The following is a 21,797-nucleotide window of genomic DNA, read 5'->3' on the forward strand; positions in this document are numbered from 1 at the left end:
AATAAATTGTGGAGAAGAAGGAGAGAAAGGAAGTCTACGGAGAAGGTAAGGAAGAGGCAGAAAGAAATAGAAAAAAAAAAAAAAAGCCTGGAGAAGAGGAAAGAAAGAGAAAGAGTTCATACCCCTGAAATTAGAGATGGTTTCAGAATTGTAGGTTCCGCCACAGGAATGGATGGATGTATATGAATGCGATGGGGCATCACAGATGTGAGTAGTCGGCCTCAGAGCTAAAAAGAACAAGGGCAAAGAAGCCCTCAAAGCATAAGCGAAAGACTGTTGCTGTGTTTCTTGAAAATAAATGATGTTTAAGTTTTTTACCCCGAAGTTAACGAAACACAGGGCAAACATTTAATGTGGTATTTCCTAATGTGCCCTTTGTGGATCTTCATCTTCTAGAATAGGGGAGAAGCCAATGTTGCCTATTGTCCTAGACTATAGGGGCTCAAACCCCAGCGGGGCTACTTACTTGCAAGCTAGGTGACCTTGAGCAAGCCACTTAACCTTCTGGATCACAGTATCTTTGTTTGTAAAATGGGGATAATGGTGGTGATGATGATGACGAAAGTAAGAGTTTGTCTACAGCTTAGGCTACTGTGGGGATAAAGTGAGTTAATATATGTAAAGCACCTAGCCCCGAGATAAGTGCTCTATGAATGTTAACTATTATTGTCCTATCCCACTCTAACGCAGGTATTTAATCCTATGCCAAAAAGTGGCATGCGTTGGCCCTTTATAGCATTTGCAGGCACTGTCCTGAACACTTCACACACCATTTCATCTCACACCAACCCTAGGAGGCAGGTGTACTATCATTATCTCCCAAGTGATAGGTGAGGAAACTGACACGCAAAGAGATGGTCACTTGCTTAATTTCATACATATGATAAATGGCTTAGCTGTCCTTAAACCCAAGTAGTTTAGCTCTAGAAAGGGGTCTCAGAGAAGGCATGGAAACTCCATGCCCCTTCCCACATCCTTGCTGCATGCATCTCTCCCATTTGGTCGTTCCTGAGTTGTATCCTTTATAATAAACAAGTAACTGTAAGTAAGGCATATTCCTGAGTTCTGTGAGCCATTCTAATAAATTATCAAACCAAAGGAAGGGGTCATGGGACACCCCCTCCTCAATTTATAGCCAGTCAGAACCTGGGACTTGCTCTTGACATCTGAAATGGGAGGAGCCTTGTGGGACCAGGTTCTTGACCTATAGGTCTCTACTAGCTCCTGCCATTATTAAATGGTAGCACACCCAGCTGGTGTCCAGGGAGTTGGAGAACTGGCTGATGTAAGAAAAACCCACACCTCTAGCATCAGAAGTGTTGAGAGTAGGAGAAACAGGTTTTTCTTTTATGTATATATAACATTATATTATAAACTTTTGGGGTCCATATTAAAATTTGCCTTTTAATGTCTTAAAACATAGTGAGTAACACCAGAGAAACAGATGTGTAACTGATGAAAACATGAAAAAGATTTGTACAGGTTAGGATGGCTCATTCAGTTTGGCCAATTTTCTTCAAGGAGGGCTACTCAGGGATGGCACCAGAGTTTGCAACAGCTCACTCTTTTTTTTTTATTTTGAATGTATTTAGAGTTTCTTTATTTTAATTTTTATTGGAGTATAGTTGATTTGCAATGCTGTGTTAGTTTCAGGTGTACAGCAAACTGAATCAGTTATACATATACATGTATCCACTCTTGGAACAGCTCATTCTTGAAAAGGTGGCATCCCAGGGTTTGAAAGAGCAGAGGTTTATTTTCCAGGGAGATGTTTACTTTTACTTTTCCTTCCCCATAAGACCTGACTCATTATTATTCTTTCATCCCCCCCTCCTTGTATATAACCTTTCAGTAAAGGATCAAACTCTGGCCTTGTTACCCCCTGACACCAAGGAAGAAAAAAACAAGGGAAAAACTTGGACCTGAAATAGTCCAGGGAGACCCTCTGTAACTAGGAAATGTGCAATTTGCATTTATTTATTTTATATATGGTTTTGAATTCTTCAAGATCCTCAAGGACTTTGGTTTGGCACATCAAAAGAAGGTCTATGTGGTTCAGCATTTGGTTGGCTACCTCTCCTGGTCTCTGCTTTGCTATTCTTCCTGAGACCTGCTTTGGGCTGTAGACAAACATGAGTGGACATGTGGGAACTGGGCGTTACGATGGAGTCCCGGAATTAGGTGAAACTTAAAATGGACAAAAGTTTAAAAAGATGAGCTATTCATCTCGATGGCAAGTGTATACCTCATTCAAAGAGAAAGTATTTTATATGTAAAACTGCCTTATAGTAAGGAAGATACAATACCTAAATATCAAATTAAGTAAAGCACAACTGTGGTTTAAAATGTTTTAAAATAAATGGTCGGGGTGCGGGAGAGAGAGAGAGAAAGGGAAAGATGTTAAGAGTCTGTTGTATAAAAGACATTATGTTATATTTAGCATAAATCATGTGACCGGAGGATTTTTGGTGTCTCTGTAGGTTTTCCCTCCTCCCTATTTTGAACACTGTCATTATATTAATCTTCCAAAAAGATTACTTCCATCTTAAAGAAAATATTTGTTCCAACCATCTCATTTTGGATTTTAGAAACTGAAACCCAGAAAGGTGATTTGGCCAAGGCACACAACTGCTGAATGAACTGAAGCCCAGATTATCTCATTTCCAAGTGCAACACTATACTTCCTGAAGACAGAGACATTGCAAGGCAGTGCAGGAGACCTGAAGAGATGTGCAGAGGAGCTAGGAGTCGAGAGACCCGAGTTATCACCCAGGCGCTGCCATTCCTTAGCCGCATTTGGAATAAAATCTAAAACCCTTAGCCTGGTGATTGGTTCCCATCAGAAACTGACCTAAACCTCCTTTCCCACCCACCTCCAAATAAATTCCCAATTCAAGCAATACGCATCTAGTTATTCTAGATCATTCCCCTTGTCCCCCTCCATGCTTTTGCTCATTCAGTTCTCCCAACTTTTTCTCTTCTCCATCCTTCAAAGCCCCCCATCCCTTGAGACCCAGTTCAAGGGCTCCATACCTATTATATCCCCACCCCCATGCACCCCTGGCCCACCAAAACACCAAACCCTCTATCTTTCACAGCAAGGGATGACCAGAGACTCTTTCCATTTCTTACCTGATCTACATTAGAGTTATGGCCTTCAGAGATGCTCTAGAAAGTTTATTGCTGCTGAAGGTTTGTAACTATGTCCATCATTCTCTGTCTACTAGAGGGACAAGCAGGATGATCCAGGAAAGGACCACAGGGCTCCTTCTGGGTTGTTTGCCAGGGGCCTCTCCAGGGCAGTGTTAGTTTTTACCCAAGCAGTGCCCAAACTAAATTTTCCATGGGACTGGGAGCTTCCTCTCCCCAGGAGGGGGGCATGCTGTACACACACACACCCCATACACCACGGACCCCCATGGAATCCAAGTACTGAGCATCTTGCGTTCCGCAGCTTCTCCTAAACATTTGGCATCCAATTCAGACAGACAATATCCACTCCCACTCAAGCTGAAAAGCCTCCCCCTCAAGTTCAGCTCAAAAAACGGGGAACCAGAAGAGGGCAGAGCACCTCTCCTGGAGTGTAGCCCTATGTGTTCAGCAAGCTGGCCTGGCACTTCTCTGCAGAATGAAGAGAGATCCGGGAACTACGTGTGTCTTATCTTACTAATCCTTGACTTCCAGTCTGATGAACCGTGTTCTGTGACTCCTATGGCATGGCACTCTAAGAAGCCTCTTCTCCCTCCTGGCCACAGCAACTCAATGCAAATGGTCCCCAGCAGACTTTGGAGTCTCCAGAGCTTCTGCTGTGAATGCTCTGAGTTAAGCTTCCAGTTAGTTCTCCAGACACAAATCAAGGTAACGGACATTCTGTTATGAAACTTAGAATGCAACGCTCATAACTTTGGAACTTGTCATATCAATAGTAGCTACTTTGAACTGAACATGTGTTGTGTGCCTGCTCCCACGTTCTTTTCACTTAATCCTCATAACAATCCAATGAGGTTGGTACTGGTTTTTTATTGTTATTCAAACAGAAAGTCACAAAAATTGTAATCGTCCTCATCAGTTCACTCAGTCCCATGTAATTAATTTTTTTTATCTTGATCTTTTGTTAGCACTTTTATGAATTCACCAGTTTTCCACTAGAGTTCTGAAAATGCTTATACATTTAGTTCAGCAGTATAGTCAGTTACCAGAGGTTGGTATTATTATTATCTTCATTGTATATTTGATAAAACTGAGACCTGGTATATTCAAGAAAAATATATAGGCTCAAGGCCCCTTAGTAAGTGGCAAAGACCAAACCCTGAACCTATTTGACTATGTACATATATAATATCATTAATATATATATCATATATATATCATCATTATCACGAGTTTGTTGTATATCCTTATAGTTATATTTTGTAGTTTTACATAAATATATGTAGATCCATTAGCAATATAGTTTACCATGTGTATGTTTAAAGGTTACATAAATATCATCAAAACAGATATATCTTTCCTAAAGCCTGTCATTCTCACTTTCTTCGTCCTCACCAATTGTCTCCTCATGTCTTTTTACAGAGCAGCGTGGTGATGGGGATGAGTGGACAGAGGCTGTTCTTAGATGGCTGTGACCATAAAGCAGAGAAATCATGGTTGTACTGCAGGATACCTTCACTCTGGAACACTCTACTGTCTGGGTCAGTAGGCCCTTTAACTGTATGTATGTGTGTATTAGTGATTGTGTATTAGTGGTGTTTGTGCCAAGGTGGTTTGAAAAGCTCCAATTCAATAAGAAGATACTACTGGTCAAAGTTGGACAAGCCTTATTGTCTATTCCAGGGTGATCTGGTGATAAAATCCTGGTAGATTCAAATTTGTTTCCATAGATGATTGTGGGTCCATTTGTAGCCTTTATCCATAAGGTCGGTGCTGTATCTAGTAGCCAGATGTGAGTCTGGGTTCCAGTAAACAAACAAACACAACTTCCAGAACTATAAAATCTACTTTTTATTGATTCATAGGTTTGAGCTGCATTTCTTAGGTTGATTTTTTTTCCTTATTGCCTAGTCATCCTTCAATAATAATATTTTTCCCCAATAGATAACATGCTGCTGAAGTGTGTCCTTTACCTTCAAAAGTCTACAGAAAGCTGTGGGAAGGTTCTGGCCTTCTAGCCCTGGCTAGAGAGTGAGGCACCCCATTTCCCAGGGCGTATGTCAGCTTACTCACAAGCCAGCGTGTGGTTAGCCATGAACTGCCCTTAGATGATTTTGTTCATTTGACTTCAAAGCTCAGTTTTTAAAAATGTAATATAAACTTTTCCCCTATCATCCAGGGTTAATAACTTAACATTTAACTAAACACACAATGTGTATCCTTCAATATAGAGCTTACCTTGTTTATGGTTTAAAAATGACATAAAATGTTAAAGATTGCATAAAAGATTATATACAGTGTAATCTATACTGGGCTAGGTTTTAAAATCAGCACATAAGGGAAATCACATAGAGACATGTTCTCCCTGGATCCTCCTTAAGTAGCCCATATAGTACAGCATGGAAATGTGACACTCAAGATTTTTAACAACAGGTTCAGCACAGTCACTGGTCAATAAACACCCTGGTTGTAAATACCTCGGGGGTGCAATCACACCCATACATGCAGGTGCATCTCTGCATGGCACAGGGCACCCCTGCACATCAGTGGTTCTCAGCTGGGAGGGAGCATGCCGCCCCCAGGGGACTTAGGCCGTGTCTGGAGACATGTCATGACTGGGGCTGGGGATGCTGCTGGCATCTAGTGGTTAGAAGCCATAGATACTGCTAAACATCCTACTATGCACAGGAGACCTCCCCCACTGCCCCCCACCTGCCCCACTCAACAAAGAATTACCAGCTACAAAATGTCAATAGTGCTGTGGTTGAGCCCCACTGGTGTATATGACTTTGTGTGCAGTGCTGTGTTTGCATAAATGTACCATATTGACAGTAATGTATGATTGAAAACGATCACTTTAAGCACACAGGGAGCGACACAAGCAATAAGCCTAACCTCAGGGTTTCCAGCTCCACTCTCTGAGACATTTGCTCATGGAGTGAGTGACTGATGGGTGGAGCTATTTGCTCTCCTAGATTTTTCGGTGTGTGGTCATGCATGTGCTTCCTCTTACAGGTTCTTTCTTCAGCTCTGGAGTGAAAATTTCTTTAATGGTAAGGCCTTAACTATGGACAACTTTAAAGAATCCACAACTGTAAAATGGTTTATACTTGGAATATTTCCCTCAAAATTTTAACGATCAAAATAATATATCATAATTATGGAAAACTTGGATTACGTAGAAAAGTAGAGAAAAGAAAACAAAAAACTGCCCATAATGCCACCCATCACCCAGAGAATTGACAGTGAAAATCTTAATGCTGTTCCCTTGTGTATTCTTTTGGTTTTTTTTCCAGCTTTATTGAGATATAACTGACGAATAACATTATGTAAGCCTAAGTGTACAAAGTGATGATTTGATATGACATATGTACTGTGAAACGATTACAACAAAGTTAGTTAACATATCTATGGTAGCACCTTGTTACTTTTTTTGTGTGGTGAGAACTTTTAAGATCTACTCTCTTAGCATCTTTCAAGTATAGAATACAGTATTATCAACTAGTCACCATGTCTTGTACATTTTGTATTTAATGCATGTATATTTTGCTCTGCTTGAGATTCGACTATAGTTTTACTCTGTCCCTTAACTTTATGAACAGTTCATGCCTATATAATTAAATCACGTGGGTTGCAACGTATTTTACGTATCAATTTTCTTTTTGTGAAAAAGTTAAATTCTTTACACCTTTTTCTGATGTAAGTTGTACTGCAGGGGATACTTTTGTATATGACCCTTTTCCTATATTTTTTGATTTTCAATAAATTTCCAGAAATTTATTTATTGGAACAAAGATTATGCGCCTATTTAAACCTATCATTGTGAAAGTGCTTTTGTGAAAAGTTGTATCCACTTTATATTCCCCAAAGTAGTGCAAAAGTGCAGTCACCTCCGCCTCCTCTCCTGTGTTGAACCATTCATTCATTGTTGTCTTAAAGCTTTGCCATTGGAGAGGTGAAAACTGGTATGTTGTTGTCTTAATCTGCATTTTTCTGATCTCCAGTGAGGTCAACGTTTTAAAATTAGTGTGTTAGCCATTTTTTCATGTTCTCTTGATGATTTCCCCCTGTCTTTTTAGGATTGGGTTCCATAGGCTCTTTATCTGATGTCACTACTTCATGATTCTGAAAAACTATAAACATTTCTATAAATTTACAAGAAATTGACTCACCAATCCTTTAGAAATAAGCTTACTCACCTTTAAGTTTGACCTTGGGGAAGGAGGGCGGCTTCCTCTTTGTCTGCATGCGGTTTGGGAGTTCTCGAACTTGTCCTTGGAGATGAAACACCTGAAGATCGTGTGATCCTTATGGAACAACCTAAAACATTGACATATTCCTCTTAAAATAACAAAATAACTTTATGCTTAATCAGTTGCCGTCTTTCCTTAGAATCTAGTATTAAGCCTTAAGAAGAAATTTGGGTAAAATCTTTAACATTGAGACCGTGCATCCTATTAACTCACTTTATCCATTAACTGGGGCAAAACCTCTACTGTGCACTTGTTTTTAATGGGAAAACACTGATCTAAAACACAAGCATCCCACAAAAGCGTGATTTCAGATATAATGACCCAGGCATCAAATCCTACACGTCGCACTAGAGTGGAAAGTCTCTGAAGGCAGGGATTTTTGTCTGTTTTAATTACTACTGAATTTCAATGCTCAGAATAAGCCAGGTACATAATAGTTGCTCAATAACTATTTACTGAACTCATAAATTCTGCCTCCGTCAGGAGACAGTGTGGTGTCTTGGAAAGAGCAGCGTCTTTCAGATTACAGACCTTTATAGAAGTCAGATGCCTACCCGCAGGCTTCACCAACTCATAGTCATCAGAAATAACTGCTAAGTACCTAGGGTACCATACCTGCTTCCCTTCACTCTCTGAGCTAAGAAAGACAAGGGCTTTCCCAGGGATTTCTGGGAAAATCCTCTGAAGCAGCAGCTCTATCAGGGAAGAAGAAAATGATTGCTTATAAAACTTGTGTATATTATTTTTTTCCCAACTTGAGTACAGTCCTTTGTAAATTTTCAGGCTATTTGTAATGGAGCAGATGTTTTGTTTTGCATTTTTATCATCGCAGACCAATACTTTTATAACATACAATACAAATGAATTACTAGCAAAATTAAATTCTAAAAAATCAAAATATATGGCCAGTTTTTAAATTATTAGATTCAACAGACATAAAGTTGCAGTTCAATAAACGTAGTCAGAACAAACATAATATAGGGGAAAAGAAAAAATCACCAAAACTGTGAATGCTGTTCATTGAAAGAGTAGGCATAGGTGATTAAAACAGAGTTGTAATTGCACTTGTAAATTTCTATTTTCAGCAAGAATAATAAAGAATTCATGAGTGAAATAACCCATATTAGTTATCTGTATGCACACTTAGAACAAACCCCATGTATATCAATTTTTAAAGTATTAATGTGACCAAATAAACTTGTTTCTTGCTGGATAATTTATGTCATCTAGGTAGGATTGATGGCAAATGATCCTCACAGCGGATACTATATATCTAAATAGTTTATACATTTTGTTTTAACACTCATAGTAGAGAAACTAATCTCACAGAGGCATGTTGATAGAAATGGAAGAAGAGATATTAAAGCAGTTTCCACAAGCTTAAGATATTTATTTTTAGGGACTTCCCTGGAGGTCCAGTGGTTAAAACTTCACCTTTCAATGCAGGGGGTACAGGTTCGATCCCTGGTAGGGGAGCTAAGATCCCACATGCCTTGCGACCAAAAAACCAAAACATGAAACAGAAGCAATATTGTAACAAATTCAATAAAGATTTTACAAATGGTCCACATCAAAAAAATCTTTTAAAAAATATTTATTTTTAAATTTTATCCAAAATTAAGCAAGTAGGAGGACTTCCCTGGTGGTCCAGTGGTTAAGAATCCGCCTTCCAATGCAGGGGACGCGGGTTCAAGCCCTGGTGGAAGAACTAAGATCCCACATGCCGCAGGGCAACAAAACCCACGCGCTGCAACTACTGAGCCCATGTGCTTTGGAGCCTGCGCGCCACAACTAGAGAAGCCGGTGTGCTGCAACGAAGATACAAAAGAAAAAAAAAGCAAGTAGGGCTATAATTTCAAAACTTTCATCAGTAACCAGTCCACACACACACAAACACACACACACACACACACACACACACACACACCCCTTGGCTCTGCTTTAGAGCCTCTCCCACCCCTGAATCTGACAGAACAAGAGTTCAGAGCCATAAGTGAATTTGAATTATGGAAAATGTACAAAGTTATATTTCTTTTACACTGAAGTTTGCGAAATGAGATTCACATCCATTAAATATTTCATATATCAAAAAGTGATTCAACGGTATCTTGAGAAACTTAAAAAAAAATCTACCAAAGACAACTGTTTTGTTTGATGTAATCAGTGAACAAAAACCTTCTGAAATGTAACCTTTTCGAAGACAATCAGCTTTGGTAAAATGTCTTCTTTAAGTGAAACTCCTTCTTTGTATTTAATGTATGGAAGAAGCATGTTTTAGAGAAAGGTATATTTTATAAGGCGTTAGGTTGGGCCCCCAGCCAAATGGAGCGGGGTGAGATGTAGAAAGTGTAGCAGCCAAAGTGACTCTGACCAGTTACTCTTTTTTTTTCTGCGGTACGCGGGCCTCTCACTGTTGTGGCCTCTCCCGTTGTGGAGCACAGGCTCCGGACGCGCAGGCTCAGCGGCCACGGCTCACGGGCCCAGCCGCTCTGCGGCATGTGGGATCTTCCCGGACCGGGGCATGAACCCGTGTCCCCTGCATCGGCAGGCGAACTCTCAACCACTGCGCCACCAGGGAAGCCCGTGACCAGTTATTCTTGAGCAAGTTCCTCTAGGTCCATTTAAAGCCCAAATGAAGCCCAAATGAAAAGCATTGGGAAAAAGCAGGAAAAAACATCCCTTTTTCCATCATCTCATTTGGTTACAACTGAACTCACTTAGCCAACAACAAAAAAGTAAATTGAATGAAGTTGTTCTTTCTAATAGCTGACATTGCTATTTTGATCTTTTCCCATACAACAACAGGGCAATCGTGCAATAATGGTTTTTATCCTGTTCACTGACATTTTCTTGAAGGAGTGCCAAGTTTAATAAAGTGAAGAAACATTTCTACCAATCTCCATAAAGCTTTGTCTGTAAGTAATAAAATATAGGAGAAAACACCTCTATATTTAGTCCAATGTTGCTGTGTTTCCCCAAGGTGGTTGATTAACAAACACATGAAGTCAGCAATAAATTCAAGGATGTATCCACCAACAAGACAAAAATTATGGCTGAATCTACTGTAAGAAATAATTAATGTAAGGCAAATAATGACACTGTGGGATTAGGAGGAGGGAAGAAAACCCACTTGGTATGGTTTTTAAAACACTCTTGGTGTACTTAAAGGAGTTTGCATGTTTAAGTGAATTACACTAGAGAACATTTGCCCTAAGCGTCTGTTTCATTATCCACTAGGAACCTGTGCAGATACCTTGGCTAACCTCTTCCTTGTCTGCCAAGGTAAACATGCCAAAAAATGGACTGAGTTTGGCCAGGAATGAAGCTTGCTCTGCTCCATCAAGCATTTTTTTCTTTGTCGCGAGGCAGCACTCAACAGGTATTCCAAAGGCACACGTGCAAACTGGAATTCTCTCTGCCTGGTCGTGGTGCCTCTTCCTGCCTCAGGACACTTTCAGAGGGCTGCATCTTTCCCCAGTGGGACCTGGATGATTTATAACTCTGGACAGAAGCTTACACTCCATCTAATCGGGTGGCCAACATTTGGACTCAATTTTGAATTTTTTTTTTTTCTGCTGTCCTTATAAACCAAACAGGATAAAAACAAGTATAGTTAATTTGGATGTGTCTGGGCTGTAATTTTTATCCATTTGTACCTTGCAGCTTAAATTTTGAAACAATTGAACCAGAAGACGTTTGCTGTTGAAAAATTGCTCTCTTAAAGGGTGTGTGTGTGCATGCATGTGTGTGTGTGTGCGTGTGTGTGTGATTCTAATACAGAAACATAAGGAATCATTAAATTGTAAGTTTCTTGAGGGTATGATCTTGTTTTATTAAACTTTGTATCTTTTATGTCCCTAATTTAGTAACTGGTACAGAGTGGGCACTCATAAAATGTTTAATTCAGTCACTTTAATTCATTCCTTTTAATCAACGAATATTTACTATTTTCCTAACACTACCAATCAATTGATAAATGAATAAAGAAATAAATGAACAAAGGAATGAATAAACCACCAGCTCCATGATATTACCATATCTCTAACATTACGTGCTCTTGATTTTCATGTCCTCAGAAAATGTAACAATTTTTTATAGCCTGTTACAGTCCATAGACCTTATACTTGGGAAATAAAAACAGCAGTAAATGTCACTAGTATCAAGGAAAAACATTTTTAATGTACAGTACATGTAGCTTCATGGTAATTAATGATTCAGTTGAGTACCTTCTGGCTTTTCACACACTGTGGGTATTCTAATATCAGTCAACATTAAGCCTTTACTGTGGATGAAGGAGTATTCTAAATTTATGTGTATTTTCTAATGTAATTCTCACGACAATCCTACAAGGTGGGTACTGTTACCTCCCCTTCAGGGTTGGGGAACTGAGATGCTAGTACGTGAGGGAACCCTGGCAGTCTGACTCTAGCACCTTAATCAGGCCATACTTCCTACCCTCTCTGTAGTGCCATTGACCGATCCAACCACAGTAAAGAGTCTGGACTGTTGCAAAGGGCTCTATCTGCTTAGAGCAAACTTTCTTCTTTACCCACAATCATCATAATCATAAACTTCAATAAGGAAACAGAAGGTTTGAGTTGTACTGACCAGCAAGCAAAAAGAGCTCCATGAACCGACATTAGCGTAAGGATTTCATTTGTGCAACATGGTGTGTGCCCCTGTGTGTGTATGTGTGTGTGTGTGTGCAAGCTCGCTCATGCACATAAAGGGACGCACAGAAAAATAGTTACCAAATATGAACGTTCATTATCTCAAGGTGACGGCATTTCAGGTGAATTGGACCCTTTCTCTTACATTTTCCTGTGTTGTTTGAATTTTTACAATGAGTAATATGTCATTTATATAATCAGAAAAAAACATACTAAATTATTTTTGTTGTGGAATAAAGAGTGGGGCTCTGGAGTCAGCTTGGGTTTGAGTCACTGTGTTTCTGAGCTTGGGCAAGTTTCTTATCCTCCCTACCTTGGGCTTCCTTATCTGCAAATAGGGCTAATGAAAAGCACCTGCTGTGGGAGTGGAGGGAAGGATATGACAGAGCAGTGTATAGTGCGGAGTCCTAGTCACTCTCACAGGCCTGAGGAAGAATGTCAAAGGAAGATGCACCCTGCATTCAGGGAAACTCCTGCCGTTGGCTTCTGAAGAAACAAATGAAATTTGCATCCCTAAGACCTGCCACTGGGTCTCATTTCCGAGGAAGACCAGGCCACCACCACAGGTCAGGCAGTTAGATTTGTTTCAACTCCAGTTTGGATTGTCAAAACCCCTTTTCTGTTTTACATCAGGAGTTCAAAACAGCTCCAGGCAGCAGTGATCCAAATGACTCCAGTCTTGGCCATCCTTGCATGGGAATCGTGTGGGAACAACATTCCAGAATGTTTAATCCATTGGTCTCCTTTTGTCTGGCCAAAGAGGAGGCGTGTCACATAAAACAAGTATAGCAGTTCTTGTCTTTAATGCTGACAATGCAAGTTTGCTCTTTGAAAAGAGCAGTGATTGGCAGTAAAATCCATCCGAGGACCTGATGATGGAGACAACTGGCAAGACTGGTTTCACTGCTGCTTGTGGGTGGAGGATACTCTCGGAGAAGATCGTGGCAGCTGAGAAAAGAAAAATGCAGGAGCCAAGGGCCTGAGCAATAATACCACACTCTGTCACCTTCCCTGTCCATGGAAGAACTTTGCGATATTTGGAGGAATTCCCGGACGTCTATGGCCAGGTTCAGTGAAAACCTGCATCCCTTGGTTTCCAAAACAGCCAGGGCAGGGCATGTGATAGAGGCTCCTCTAATCAGGCTCAGTCGGGTGAGACTTCTACTTTGGGGGATCAAGTCTATCGGTAAGGGTGGCACCGGGGGTGTCTGGCTTCCACAGGTGCCAGAGGTTTACGATGTCAAGTTCCTGGTGGGGCAGTAGCCCCAGTGGTTTCTCTAGTGTCTGGTGAGGCAGCAGCTGCAGTTTCCTCATCAGGCCATCCTGGGCTTGGTTTTGTCCATGGCTCCTGGAAGCTTTGCCTCGAGTCATCCGGTATCTTTTTACAAACTCCTTCTGCTTAGTTAGCAGCAAGCTTCCTTACATATAACTAAGAACCCTGAAAGATACAAGCGCCGAATACCAGGGAATTGTCTTCAGCCTTCCAGGAGCCTGAGAAGCGCTGCTGGGCAGAGTTACTGCTAACGAGTCATGTGCACTTTGAGACTTTGAGCACAAGTGCGCGCTTCACCCACCTGTTTATCACTGTCCAGAGCAATGATCTTCTGAAAGGGATGGTTTACCACTTCACACACTCGGGGATTCTGATGCCCTCATTCTTTCTTTTTTTTTTAAGCTTACATATATATTTTTTGTAATTTTTATTTTGTATTGGAGTATAGTTGATTTACAGTGTTGTGTTAGTTTCAGTCAGAATGGCCATCATCAAAAAGCCTACAAATGCTGGAAAGGGTGTGGAGAAAAGGGAACCTGATGCCCTCGTTGTTCTTCGCATACGAGTTTCTGTTCCCGTATCAGTGGTTCTCAAATTTTGTTACACATTACAATCACCTGGGGAGATTTAAAAAATCTCTTATGCCCAGGTCAACTTCCATACAAATTAAATGAGTCACTGGGGGTGGGGTGCAGGCATCATTAATTTTTATGTAGCCAGGTCTCAGAACCAGTTATCTAATCTAATCAGTGGTTCTTAAAGTGTCCTCTGCAGACCAGCAGCACCTGAGAGCTTGTTAGAAATTCGGGTTCTCAAGCTCCATTCCAGACCTACTGAATCAGAAACTCTAGGGACTGATTGCCACCGCACAGCAGCAATCTGTGTTTTAATAAGCCGTCTTTGTGGCTCTGTTGTACACTCAAGGTTGAGACTAAATCACTCTAGTCTGTCATGTAGGCATTTTTAGAGCTTACTCTTTCAGGTCACTGCTTAGGAAAACTTTCATTATTTCAATGAATACATCAGGATTCAAATTTCTTCACAGAGAGCATTTTCCATGTCCCAGAGTCAGTACAGATTCCAAACCAAACTCCATCCCTGGTAAGTTTTGAATGAATTCATTTTTTTAAAAAGCCTAAAATATCTATTTCATTGTGTCTATTCAATGAGACTGTTTACTTAATTTGGAGATGTTGACCTAAAAATAAAATAAGGGGGGCTGATTAACATAAAGAACACAACCAGAGACTTGAGCTCTAGCAAATACACACACCTGTGCACACATACGCACAAATGCACACATGAACAGATTCTCATGTGCAGGCACACAGTTCCATGAGGTGAATGTCGCCTGTCCCTAGAGGCACTCCTGGATCTAACAGACAGGATGAAATTGGTAGTTGACCAGGAGAGACCTGTATGAGACACTGCATTGCCTGGCACAAAATCGTAGAGTCCTAGGTAAGGACTGTGACCTTTTCTGTAATAGACGATTGGACTTGCTTTCAAAGCCAGCTTCTGTCACTTACCAGCCGTGACATGAGAATACTGCTGTTCCTCCTCTAGTAACAAGTGCCATCAATCAACGGTTTTATAGCTGTTCATTTTATTACTGCTCTTAGCATCATAACGGCAGTGGGCACCGGGGGTGCTTCCAGATACAATCGCCCACTTGAGACTTGCAAGCACAGAGAAGGATTTCCCCATCAGACTTATTTTTTGGTTCAATCCTGAAAAAGTAGGCTTCAAGAAAGCCTATAAGAGAGGAGAGTTTGGATAAATTTTCAGTACAAGCCACCCTTCCCAACCCCTAAAATAAAATAGAGCACGTGGGTTACAGGAAATCATATAGGAAAGTGAGTAATCAGGTTAAGAATGTTTAAGGTGTCTGTTCTCTATGTAATATGCTCACATTTGCTATTTTGAAAAGAGTGTAGTGATCAGTAGCCAACACCCTTCCATGAAGGACCTATCAAGGGACTAGAGGGAAAAGAAGAGATATATTTATATCACATCTTGCGCAGTGAAGTCCTTAGAGTAGACGGCAGCAGTTTCAAAATGAAGAAAGGGAACGCCAGGGGTCTCAGAAGTGATAGTTGATAATCACAACCAACATTAATTAAACACTTCAATAATGCAAATTAAGCATTAATTGTCAGGTTCTGGGATAAGAGTTCCCACCCATTTTATCCAGGTACCATCATGAACCCCCATGTTACAGATGGAAACTGAGGCACAGAAAGTTTACCTAAACACAGTTTCCCGATTGGCGAATGTCTGAATTTGAAACTATTTGCCACACTTGACCAGCCAAAGAGTGAGAGGTGACTTCCACCCCCGCCCCACCCCTTAATTAAAATCTCCAGGGTCCTGTTCATCTCTTCTCTACAGATACCGTCGCTTTTACTGCCTACCAATGATGCAGCAAGTATTGTCTTAGTTAGGAGTGGAAATAATGGTGGGTAAGACAGGCACAGACCATCTTCAGGTGGGCGTACAGGAAATAATGGCAGTCGGATATGATCAGTGTCACCCTGGGGGCCTCTTAGTGGGAGTTACAGCTGAGCTGAGAGCTAAAGGAGTTATCACTGGCCAAGGAGGGTGATCCCAGGCAGAGGGAATAGCCTGGATGAAGCCTGGGGGCTGGAGACCACGGCCCTTTAGCAAGACACAAGAGTTCAACGTGGCTGGAATGCAGGTCAAAGGCCCTTATTAGTTTTTTAAAGAGCTTTTGGATAGGGAGGGTGGGAGGGAGGGAGATGCAAGAGGGAATAGATATGGGAACATATGTATATGTATGACCGATTCACTTTGTTATGAAGCAGAAACTAACACACCATTGTAAAGCAATTATACCCCAATAAAGATGTAAGAAAAAAAGAGCGTTTGGCTTGAGCCTGACAACTAAGGAGTCATTGAAGGCCCTTAAATAGGGAAGGGTCTCGATCAGATTTGAGTTTTAGAAAAATTGTTCTGACTGCAGCATAGGAAATGTATTGGGTTTGCGTAGTTCCCGACCAGGGGCACGGGGGACATTAACAAGTATCAGTCGAGTGTTTCCTCGCCATGTGCCCATCACCACTCTGGCATTGGGTGCTGTGGTTAACAAGACAGCAAGAGCCGCGCTCTCCTAGGACTCACATGTTAATGGGGGGAGGAAATCAAGCAAGTCTCCACATACACAGAGGTGATGGTGAGAGGTGCGGGGTGTTTCCCCCATGCTTCTCAAACTATCTGTACTGAAGATTAGAATTTTTCTCCAGTTCAGCCTAGACCAATATGCGATTCTAATGGGCATGCTTAGTGCACCCTCACACCACATGTGACCCACCACTTGAGCTTGTTAACACCCGCGTGTCCTCTACTCCATTCCAGGAGACCAGCTCATTGATTTTGCACGGCAGTGTCTCAGCGATGTCAAATTGCAACCAAGGTTTTTACACCTTTACTCTCAATTACTCACAACTAGGGAGGGGTATGAGATAGAAGCAGATCTGGAGGAAGGTTCTATGTTGGAGATATTGATTATGGGGTACTTAGTGGAATACAAGAGATGGCGGGACAAATGAGTAGGTGGGTTTGAACTTTAATCCCCAAACTCAGACGGGAAGAGCAATATGGATTGTCATTTCCATTCGTTCCTTCAAGTCAACTTAAATCTGAATCTGATTCACTGTCCCAGAATTTTGGATCAACTAATTTAGATGATAAAGCCAATTTCAACTGACTTCACAATGAAAAAGAAACAAATAATATTGCTAACCGAATTATGCTGTGCACCTACTGAGTGAGAATGTAATAGGGAAGAGAAATGAGAGGAACAGACCCAGAGGCAGCAGGATCCTCAGTATACACAGCATAGTGAACTGGTCCCTGATGGTAGGAAACTGCTTTTTCCCAAAAGGCCTTGACTCTCCGGATGAGGTCAGTGGTCCGAATCTTGAACAGAAATCCTTGTTAGTCAGTGTCAGGAAGCAGAGGCAGGCCCTGGCTTTCTCCTTTCAGGTAGCCAGCCCTACAGGCGCTATCTCCGTGGCCTTCCTTCTGCTCTTGCAGCCAAGTTCTGGGATCAGGGCTTGGCTGCAGGCTCTTGTGATGACCTTCAACCCTGGGCCAGCCCAGAGAATATGTGAACAGAGGCACGTAAGAGGCCTTCCTACCCCCATCTTTTCTAAAAGTGATGACATCCAAGGGAAGAGGGTCCCACAGCTTTTCACTTGGTGGTGGGGTACTGGGAAGACTGACCAAGGACTGTGCACCCCCTTCCTCGCACTTCCCGTGCCTCCTCCACTGCCCCTCACTGGAGGCCCTGTGAGTGCCAGTCTCCTCAGCGCTATCCCTGGGAGGGAGGGAGGCCATTGACCTCACCTCACTGTGCCAAAAGCCTTGCCATCATCCCAAAGGCGGTGCTAGATGCAAATAAGGACCAAGATGGATTATGAATGAAAGAAAACTACTTTGTTTTCCATCCCTAGACTGAACTGTCAGCAGTGTACTTTCAATCGACACTTTCAAAAATCTAATTATTTTGTGGAAGCACCGTTACAGTATTTTGTATTTGTGTGTGTTTAAAAATACGAATCAGCTAAATATGAACATGTTTTAAGTATCACAACTTCCATTTCCTCATTGTAAAAGGTAAGTAAACTGAGAATCTCAACTAGTGGAAATTGTCTGACCCTATCTCCCTCTAAGATGCTTGCTTCTCCCTCACCCATCCACCCCCAGGAACCTGCCCATTTATTTCCTTAGTTAAGAAAGAAAATAAAAGAAAGAAAGAAAGAAAGAAAGAAAAAGAAAAAAATACTAGCAATGGTTTTCCCAGCAGGGGGCAGCAAGAGACAAAAAATATGATGCTCCATTGGGCTTCCCCAGCCCCCAACTTTGTCTGAAATCCTGGATTTAAATTGGGAAGAGGGCGGCGGTGGGGGAACAGGGATACAATCCAAACCACAGAACCCAAATTCATAAAGTTAAGTGGATGCAGAACTTGCTGGAACAAGATTTACTGAGGACAATAGCAAGATTGCTTTTTTTTAATTTTTTTAAAGCTTTATGGAAGAAGGCAGGCCAGTGGAATTTTTAAAAGAATCTGGTTCTCTGTGGTGACGTCCACAAACTTGGTAATATGATTGTTCTTTAGGAAATATCCCATATAAGAGGAAAACATGTTGTTCTCTTTGAATAAAATCCCCCAACCTACCTTCACACAACTATGAGCTGGAAACATGGGTCTCACAAGGCAAAAGTACCTGGGTAGCTGGGATATACAGCACCCAGCATGGGGCATCTTAAATAGGACTCACCTGATCAGGTGAGAAGTAATATGGGATGCTGGAAAGAGAGTGAGATCGGGTAGGCTTTGTGGTCCAGGACTGAACCTCTCACTGGCCCAAGAATCCTCGTGGTATGTAAAAATGTGAGCCCTGATATAAAAAAGCCTAATCCAAAAGAAGAGTGTAAGGAGAAACAGGAAATGAAACGATTGCAATGGGAGGATTCTGCTTGGGAAATACTTATCCGGGCTCCCAGGCTGTAAATGTTGTAATTATAAGTCCTGGCAACAACAGCTGGGGGCACTTGGGTTCGTGTCCCTTTCAGGGAACCTTACTAGTTTCTCAGGGCTGCCATAACAAAGTACCACAAAGTATGTGTGGCTTATAACAACAGAAATTTATTCTCTCGCGGTTCTGGAGGCCAGAAGTCCTAAATAAACTGTCGGCAGGGCCACGTTCCCTCTGAAGTCTCTAGGGAAGACCTGTTCCTCTCCTCTTCCTAGCCTCTGGTGGCCCCTGGCATTCCCTAGAGACTCTTGGTTTGTGGCTGCAACGCTCCAGTCCCTGCCTCCAACCTCACATGGCCTTCTTTCCTGTGTGTATGTGCCTGTGTGTCTGAATCTCCTTCCTTTTCCTCTTATAAAGACACCAGCCATTGGCTTTAGGGCCCACTCTAGTTCAGTATGACCTCATTTTTTTTTTTTTTTTTTTTTTTTTTTTTTTTTGAGGTACGCGGGCCTCTCACTGCTGCGGCCTCTCCCGTTGCGGAGCACAGGCTCCGGACGCGCAGGCCCAGCGGCCATGGCTCACGGGCCCATCCGCTCCGCGGCATGTGGGATCCTCCCGGACCGGGGCACGAACCCGTGTCCCCCGCATCGGCAGGCAGACTCTCAACCACTGTGCCACCAGGGAAGCCCAGTATGACCTCATTTTAATGTAACTCCTTACATCTGCAAAGACCCTATTTTCCAAATAAGGTCACATTTTGAGGCTCTGGGTAAATATAACTTTAGGGAACATTATTCAGCCCAGCACAGACCCCAAATAGCACTTATGTTATGGTGATAAAACTAGACAATGCTGCTCTCAAATCCTGGCTCTGCCTCTTCCTGTCCCTTCATCCCCTGAATCTTGGCTTTCTTATCTGTCAGATGGTAGCAGTAATCCCCAATGGGATTGTGGGGTGGGTCAGAGGTTCCATGCTTGGTACAGGCGGTATAAGACAGTAGGGGAGGCTGGTGGAGCTGCGGTAGGGGCTCCTCTCTCCCATTCACAGGAAGCCTCAGGGCACTTGCCCAGACTCGTCCTCAACTGCTTTGCCCCAAACGCTCCTCTCAGGAGCTTCGCTCACCAACTTACCAGCTAGAAATCTAGTATATTGATCTTTGTTGATGAGCTGTTGTGCGTCTCCTCCTGGATGAGATACATTTAAAGGGATACTTCCTACTTAGATTCTGCTTTGGCTTCTTGGGTGAAGACAGGTGCCTCAGAGACTGTTACAGACCAATGAAGGAAAGGGGGTTGGGGGACATTTGAGCAGGGCCGTGATTCCTCGGCCTCTGATGGCATCCAGTAGTGACACCTGACCTTGCTGCTGGTGGGGCCGGCCTGGCTATAGCAGGGTTTTGTTTTGGAAATTTGGCATAATCAACAGTCACCAGTCCTGGGGGAAGAAAACAGGCACATCCTGAGAATTGTGCTGTAGGCTTTTATAGTTTCCAGGGGCTCTTATCTTGGGGCTGGTTCGGGCACCGTGTTTGGTACGGCCAGGAGCATGGTTCCTCATCCAGTGTCCACACTGGATGCCCTCTGATGGATAACTGCAAAGGTCCTTTGATATTTGATAGTGTTATTCACTCATTTACTCATCTGAAGTCCTTCTTGTGTCTCTGTTGGGCCAATTTATTGATTCCAAAAGGGAATTCTTTCTTAATGTGCAAATATGGTCACCTAGGATTTATTTATAATCAGGAAAAATAAGAAATAACTACATAAGCATTTTGGCCAGGGAAGGTTAAAAAAATGTGCAGAATTTTTTATAATCTTTTCTTAAAAGCAACCTGTCAATGTGCATCGAGATATATATATTTTTAAGTATTTATACTCTTTTTTAAAATTTTTATATGAGTATAGTTTATTTACAATGTTGTGTTAGTTTCAGGTGTACAGCAAAATATATCAGTTATACATGTATCCACTCTTTTTTTAGATTCTTTTCCCAAATAGACTATACAGAGTACTGGATATAGTTCCCTGTGCTATACAACTGGCTCTTATTAGTTATCTATTTTACATATAGTAGAGTGAATATGTCAATCCCAGTCTTCCAATTTATCCCTTCCCCTTTCCCTCCCCCCACCCCAGTAGTCATAAGTTTGTTTTCTACATCTGTGACTCTACTTCTGTTTTATAGATAAGTTCATTCGTACTCTTTTTTTAGATTCCACATATAAGTGATATCATATGATATTTGTCTTTCTGTGTCTGACTTAATTCACTCAGTATGATAATCTCTAGGTCTATCCATGTTGCTGCAAATGACATTATTTTGTTCTGTTTTTATGGCTGAGTAATATTCCATTGTATGTATGTACCACATCTTCTTTATCCATTCGTCTGTGGATGGGCATTTAGGTTGCTTCCATGTCCTGGCTATGGTAAACAGTACTGAAATGAACATTGGGGTGCATGTATCTTTTTGAATTATGGTTTGCTCTGGGTATATGCCTAGGAGTGGGATTGCTGGATAATATTGTAGCTCTATTTTTAATTTTGTAAGGAACCTCCACACTGTTCTCCATAGTGGCTGAACCCATTTACATTCCCACCAACAGTGCAGGAGGGTTCCCAAAAGGAGACTTTTTTCTTGGGCTCATATCAGTCTTTTTTGGTTTATTTAAGGAAAGGTTTTTTTTTAATATATGTATATGCCCAAGATTTTTATAAGCCTGAATCTTCTTGAGTGAATCAGTGACAGCTGACTGGAAATGTTTACCTTCCACAGCCAGATTGGCAGATTCCAACCAGACACAAATAAACATTTTAAGGAAGTGCCCTCTCCATGTCCCACTGACTCAACAAAGCTGGGGAAACATCTAACCCTCTAACAGAGCCTTCCAAGAATGGACCTTCATTGAAATGTGCTTTGACCCAGAAGTGTTCAGTCAGATGGACT

This window comes from Phocoena sinus, chromosome 5 (assembly GCF_008692025.1).
Source record: "Phocoena sinus isolate mPhoSin1 chromosome 5, mPhoSin1.pri, whole genome shotgun sequence".
In the NCBI taxonomy this organism is placed as follows: Eukaryota; Metazoa; Chordata; class Mammalia; order Artiodactyla; family Phocoenidae; genus Phocoena; species Phocoena sinus.